This window comes from Pagrus pagrus (assembly GCF_965226575.1).
Source record: "Pagrus pagrus genome assembly, chromosome: 9".
Lineage (NCBI taxonomy): Eukaryota > Metazoa > Chordata > Actinopteri > Spariformes > Sparidae > Pagrus > Pagrus pagrus.
Genome location: NC_140193.1, coordinates 5,898,047 through 5,905,650, shown reverse-complemented (window position 1 = coordinate 5,905,650; position 7,604 = coordinate 5,898,047).

The following is a 7,604-nucleotide window of genomic DNA, read 5'->3' as shown; positions in this document are numbered from 1 at the left end:
GGTGTTGTGCATAAATGGCTCACAATTTCCTTGTCAATGCAAAATCTTTGTATTGGATGTAAAGCATGAGGCGAGCGAACCTCCAATATGGACGTCATTTCTAGGGATACTTAAGTACACTAAAGAATTAGTTAAAATGTATTCTTCAAAGTACATCTACTTAAACTGAAACATAGGAGGTGCAATTGAGCTCATAATCAGAGGACTGATAAACAATACCACTAGTTTTAGATAGAAAATGTGATATTCATCACTGAGTAAATTACTTTATAAAATTTCTGTTATTAAGTCTGTTAAAACTATCTAAAAAAACAGTTTCTTCTGCTTCCGCCAAGAAAATACAGTATCTGAATAACAAGTTGCTTCAGGATACATGTCCCTGATGAATGATGTTGACCCTATCATAACCAGTCAGACACACATTCCTGTAACCTCACCACATAATTGTTGAGGCTCTTTGGGTCACCAACCATTGTAATTTTGAAACTACTGGAGTGTGAGGCTGAAATGAATCATACTTTTTGTCCCCGTTAAGATTCAATCAGATGTGTCTGACTGAATGCAAATGACCCATGAGGAAACTAATGACCGGAGTAGCTCGTCTAACATGTGTAATGGGTTTCATCAAAGTCTGGTCAGCAGCGTCTGAGATAATGCGTGTGATTACCACATGAGCAGACGGACCTGATCTATAGCACGGCCATCTCCCTGATTTCAAATAACTGACGAGACGATGGGACAAAAGCCCTAGTTAGATGAGAATTATGGGATGTGTCACATGTGTTTAATTAAATTGCCTTGCACAAGGTATTAGAGGCAATCTTTGAAAAGTTTTAGACCCATCCTTTAGTTCCTGGGGTCCTTATTATACAAGTTATGGGTATGACACTTCTGCAATCAAGGAACAATGTGTAAGATATGGCTAGAATATTAGTTTAAGAGTCTGAATATACAACAGTGTTGATGTTATGTCAAAGACATGTATGTACTGTGTTGCAGACATGTCTACAGAAGTGTCCCGTCCCATAATAACACGTTGTACCGCAAGAAGTGAGTTTCAGCAGGAAGATAAATATAAATGAACAAAATAAACTCAAGAAAGGAAACATCTTGCATCCATTTTCCTTACCAAACAGAAAAAATACAGCTGTTTTACCGAACTAAGACGAGCTAAACTGCCTCGTAAAATCATCGTAAAACACACTTAACATGAATGAATGTTGATTGCTTCTCCTCAACCAGCCTGCTGTTTCTTCTCGTCATAGTCCCGGTCAGAGCTGCTGTAAATCGCCTCTGTACTGTATCCCCTGTCTTTAAACCCATATCTGTGTTTGGCCCCAGTTTGGTGTCCAGCCATGTTAACCCTCACAGGCTGGACACACAGGATGCATGTGCAGGCGTTACCTCTCGCTTTTCATGTCGGCATCCATGTTAACAGGTTAGACTGCCCACACTGGATGCATGAGTCGTGCTTCTCAAGCGCATGTCAAGCGTGGCTGTGAATACACACAACAGGTGAAGGGCAGTTTTTTTCCTTTGCACTCCCTTTTGCTTTTTTTCCCTCCCTCCCGCTTTCTCTCTCTTTCAACGGGAGTAAAGGTTGAGCTGTGCCCCGTTGCCCTTCGTGTCTGCATCCCCCCATGATCCAAGGTTTTGGCAAACTCTTGTGCAACTGGCTCCATAGTCAACTGAGCCATGAGCTTATTAGCTAACGGTAACTAGCTACAGCCAAGGAGTGACGAGCATCAGTTGTCAGTTACTCTGGTGAGATGCCAGAGAAATGAAAAATGGTGGCAGACGAAAATATAAGATCAAACGTCATGTTTCCATCATGATTTCCAAAACGTTGTCTCTGTTTAAGCTCTTTTAATTACAGCATCCCATTCCTCAAGGTTTAATGGCTCTAATTAGCACCAGCAGCTGCTTATCTGACAGAAGTGAGTGGAAATGTGCTTGTTTTCTGCTAATTCTGTCAGAATTTGCACTCGTGTGGATGGAAACCCGACAACTGTGATCTTCAGATTATTACGAAGGTTTCAGAAGAAATATTTCATCTTCCACCTGCTGGTGTTTCTTTGCCACCAACTGTGTTTACACTATTACAAATCTTCATGGACCTTCTGTATATTTAATGCCGATGCTTCACTGGACTGAACTACTGAAATCTCTCCTTCAAAATCTCAACAAATATATGCATTAATTTCCAGTGTAAAGATGTTTGATGGAAAGGGTTTCTTGCCCTTGTCAAAACACTTTAGAGTACTCACCATCTTTCATTCCCTAGACAGACATTATGGTAAAGCAAACTGCCTCAACTTGGAAATTAACTTTAAAACACTCAGACATAAAACAAGATGTATATTAAACTTTTTTTGAGCTAAATCTGGATTTAACCCACACAGAATATGTTAAAGAAGCAGATTTAATCACAGAAATTTAAATGAATTTGCATACATTTCCTGAATTTGTTCCCTCTGTTTCTTGTTATTCAAGGAGATCGTAAATTACTAATGCAGGGTGTGTTCTTGGCAAAGAATGCCGTCAGTATTGTTTTATGCCATGAGTATTACATTAGCCTTGAATTATTGCAGTGGAGAAGTCCGGAGCCATGTGCTTCTTAACATCACAAATATGCTGCAACCCCACATGACAGGGAATAAATAAAATAAAACCCCTTTGTTGCTTTTAGTGTCATGCTGAGTGTCGGATTTGGCAGGCAGATGCGGGCCTGTTTCACATCTGTATCCAATAGTGTACTTCCTTTGAATAACAAGTAAGCTCCAGCTTCCTGCCATACATATGATTGTTGATGGCAACTGTTGAAAGGGCTTTCTCTTCATTATGTAAATCTCCAGGGTCACGGCATATTTGCGCTGGCCTCTCTAACTGAGGCCAAGCCGTACTTACATCTGAAGTTTTTTTTTAAATCATCCGAAGGCAAAGGTTGCATCACAGCATTGTGCAAATGAAGAGCAATACAGAGACGCAGTCGGTTGACCTTCTTCAAACAGGGACAACAAGTGCAAGTTAATCTAGGTTTTGATAAAGCATAACTGAATGTTTTACATAATATAATGAAGGTTTTTGGTTTTTTTTACAGGACAGACACCATTGTTGCAATTTCTTTATTAGATAGAAGCCTATTGTATACGATACATACAAAACACCAATACAGACAAGGATATAAGAATAAAAATAAAAACAAGTATATAAGGGTGAAAACAAGAATATAAGAAAAACACAGTGAAGAAGTCATTTCGCAGTGGTGGAGGTGTTAAATACCAACATGTTTGGAATTTTCTTTTAAATAACCCCCCCTGCTATTTTCCAATAAGCAGTAAACAAACAGCTGGTAATTTATTTAATACATTTCCAGGAAACTTCCAACTGGTTTCTTCTAATGCTGAAAATGCCATTTTGACTTCCAACTAGTTTCTGCTCAGCAGGCGGCTAAATTCAAGCGAGCTGTTGCAGCTTGATTTCCGATTAGTTCTTGCCCAACTTCTGCAATTCAAGCACATTTTTAACCATTATAGCAGAACGTTGTTATTGTTGGGTTAATTTTCAGTCAATTTTGAGTTAATTACTGTGGTAATTTGGTCGCAATTTCAAAGAAATGTATCATCTACTACGGCGTGTGCAAAATGAGATAGTTTAAAGGGTCACTTCACCAATTTTACACATTAGTGTGCTTATAGATCTTGTGGAGAATACTGCATATGTGAAAAAAGTAGTATGAAGCCTTTTTGTGGCTCCAGAAGAAGCTGCATGTATTCGGATAAATTGCCTCTAGTGATGTCACTCAGTAGCTACGTTGCATTGTGGGTAATGTAGGCTCCATGTTTTAAATAGCACTCCGCTGGTCTAGCATTGCACTCCTGTAATATTTTTGGACTCATAATCGACGGTTTAAAAAAAAATGGTCAAAACTGATAAAGTGGAACCAGAGATATCAAAATCTAGAAACTACATTACCCAAGATGCAACTCCAGCCACTGAGTGACATCACTGGTTCTACTGTGTCAGTTTTGAACATTTGTTTTTAAAATGTCCATTATGAGTCCAATCATCAGTCCAGACCAATGTTTTGTGCAACGCTAGACCAGTGGACTGCTTTTCAAAACATGGAGCCTACATTACCCATAATGCAACTCCAGCCACTGAGTGACATCACGGGAGGCAATTCATCAGATTACATGCAGCTTTTCCTCTGGAGCCACACAATATCATTACAGTATACAACTTTTTTTCACATATGCAGTTTCACTTTACCAAGATCTGTGAACACACTTTAATGCATAAAATTGGTGGAGCTACCCTTTAACTGTAAGGTGAATAACAGTTCTGGTATTGCAAAAATGAGGTGATTAAAAACTTAAAAATAGTGCAAGAATAATCATTACTCTGTATGATATACATTGGACTCAAATTTAAGATAAATATATATCAACTAATAGCCTATAAAGCAGATTGTGCATGAGGCTAATGTAGCCAGTAAGTGACTGACAGGTCAGGTGATGCAGGTGAGCATTCAATCAAATGCAATTTCACCCTGCAATAGCTGGAGGAAGGATTTGAATAGCTGCATGGCCTTGGGAACAAAAGACTTGCCACTACCTCTTATTATGTATTATTCAAGATATTCATCACTTTCATTTGTGTGCTATATATCTGAGTGATAGAAATAAAAGTAATTATTGTTTAGATATCATAAGACGTAGACGGCGGATATCAAGAGCCATACAGCTTCCACGCGTATGTAAATGTAGACCTTTCTATCGCATCAGCATGAGGCAGCGTCTCGCTCATATCGATTTCCTATATGTACAGCACTGCCCTGAACTCATTCTGTTCCCTGAGGAAAGCACACCATCTGTATGCATGGAAAAGCTGTTCCATATGTATGACTTCAGTCAGAACAGTCTGCAGTCAACACCTTTTTTTATATATAAAATATACAATTTCTAAAATTGATATTTTATTGCTGCTTTACAAGACAAATACAAAAAACAGAACCTTTTCATTGTGTGGTAACTTCGTCTGCATCTTTATAGCACTGTGCCTGCAGTGCTGTATTCCAGACTCACTTGCTCTGGAGTGAGTTTGTTTTCTGTGTGTGTGTGTGTGTGTGTGTGTGTGTGTGTGTGTGTGTGTGATGACTTGCGGGCAGCGCTGTGTGATTGGCTGTTTCGAGTGATTGCAGACGCGTTTCACCTGTTGATTGGCAACTGTTACCACAGGTTGTCTTCACTCTTACTCAGCTCAAGGCGACTTCACCGGCAGCTTGTCGGCGTTATTGTGATCCGTCCTGACAGAGAGTCTTTCACTCGTGTCAAGATAACTGACAGCTCGGAGCTGACGTTGTAAAAAACTGTTTTTATGGATAGATGATAGTCGGTTTTAAGTCTGGGACTTAATAAATACTAAATATTTGGAGAGTGTAACTAATAATGTTTATATGTGCACTCAAAAATGAAGTGTTTAGTGTCCTGCTGTGCTGGTTCACTGCTCACAGGCACACCTGAATTAAAAATAGAGCCATGTTAATGTCATTAGTTACACTTGTGTTTCCTCCTATGACGACTCAAACGTCCATACTCTGTAAATGGGAAAAGTAATAAAGATAAACCATATTTATGAAGCAAAACACATGTTACAAAAGCTAAACAAGACAATACAACGAGATTATAAACGAGATTATGCAGCAAAGATTAACAATATTAAAATGGAGCAGTGCTACAAGCACAACAAAAAAAAAAGAGGAAAAACAAGATGCAGTTATTGAATGATTAGACAAAAATAAGGCTGTTTTTATATCGCAACAATTCAGTTTGACAATAAGTTACAAATGTGTGTTTTATGAATGTTATTAAACAACAAACAAAACAAATAACTGAACATATATGACGTGATTTTACACAGAAAGTACCTTTACAATAATAGGGCTGCTGTTTTAGCTTGACCAGAGCTGCCGATGTGCACAACATACGCAGTACAGATCAAAATAAAATACATAAATGTTAACAATGAATGATAACAATGAATCAATGTCTCTGTCGTTCGGCCACAATGACGGATTTCCTAATCAGGCTCAGTGGCATAAAATATGAATCACCGAATTACAAAACTCAGTCTCAATGACACCACTATTAAAGAACACAATCCAACAATATAATGTCCACCTGCCAGATTTATAAGGCACCTGCCTGCAGGCTCAGATATCAGGGGTGGAAAGTCTAGCATTGCCTTTTCCCTCCAGATGCATCATTTTTTAATCTCCCAAAAAGATATTAGCCGCCTTTGAACCGTTCCCAAATAAAGTGTAGAGCGAGACTTGTGCTCTATTTCAATTCAAGGCTTTAATGGTTTAGTCTTATTTCAAGGCCAGGATGTGGGTGAAAAGCATAAAAAGTAAAATAAAATAAAGATGAAATGCTGATAATTGATTGCTGCTGAGACAGTCTCAAATGTTAAAAAAAGATAATTTTCTCATTTTGTCAAAGTCTTCATAAAGGAGTCTTCACTTAAACAAATTAAAAAATGTAGCCACCCAGAGCTGATTCCTCTTCAGTGTATGTACATATATGCACTATCACACTGGCTATGTACCTGATTGTACATGTTATTGCAGGGACCCTTCAGTTTCATATTCAGTGCATGACACCATTCTCTCAAGGTAGAATCAACTTGCTACGAATCAATGAAGAATTCCACATGTATTGAAAGGCCTCTAGCGTCGTCCTCGTCTCGCTGATGGTGCCAACTTGTCCTTTTTTTTGGCAATTACTATGTGTGACAGACACTCACAACCAATACTCAGTCCCCAGACAGTTTTCAGATTTGAAATTGCTTTACTTTTCAAATTATTGGCCTCCATTTGGCCGAGGTAGCCACTGAATGTGAACTTTCTTAATTCAAACTTGTATTTGTCTGCAGCTCTGGATCTTATTTGCTATATTTATATATTTTTATATAAATATTTTTTTTAGTCAGTTAAGTTGTGATTGGTGAAGGGGGCTTTAACCTAAAGCACAATCATTCAAGCCATAACACAAGGAGTCTTCTCTGTTTTATGCTAATGCTGTAATAATTACTATGGCCACTAGAGGTCGCTGCCTAACAAGAAATGGGTCGAAATAAGCTGCTTTCACAGTTGACCCAAAATGGTGAAGTTTCTGATGAGGACGAATGTAACGCGGGGAGGGACCGATGGGGAATGACATTCAACAAAGGTCCTTGTCTTTACTTAAACTGGTGACACCTGCATTCACAAGGTCAGTGCAAAGACCCCTGGGCCACCGGGACGACCACAACACCTATATCTCTCCCAATGTTGTTGCTATAGTAGCAATTATATAAAAGGTTAAAAGCCATTCATGTTCGGTGTAGCCGTAATCTTTTTCTCTTGTTCGTGGAATAGCTCACCCTGGAGCTACGTTTGAAGATGAAAAACACAAACTGTAGTTATGAGCTTGAACTTTGATTTAATTGGTCGTTCTTGGGAGCAGGAACGAGGGCAGAGCTCTGCTGCCTTGTGTTCAGGTTCTCTAAGATTGGAGCTCTTCCTCGTTTTTCCCTTGAGTTTTCTCATCAGGTACATGCAG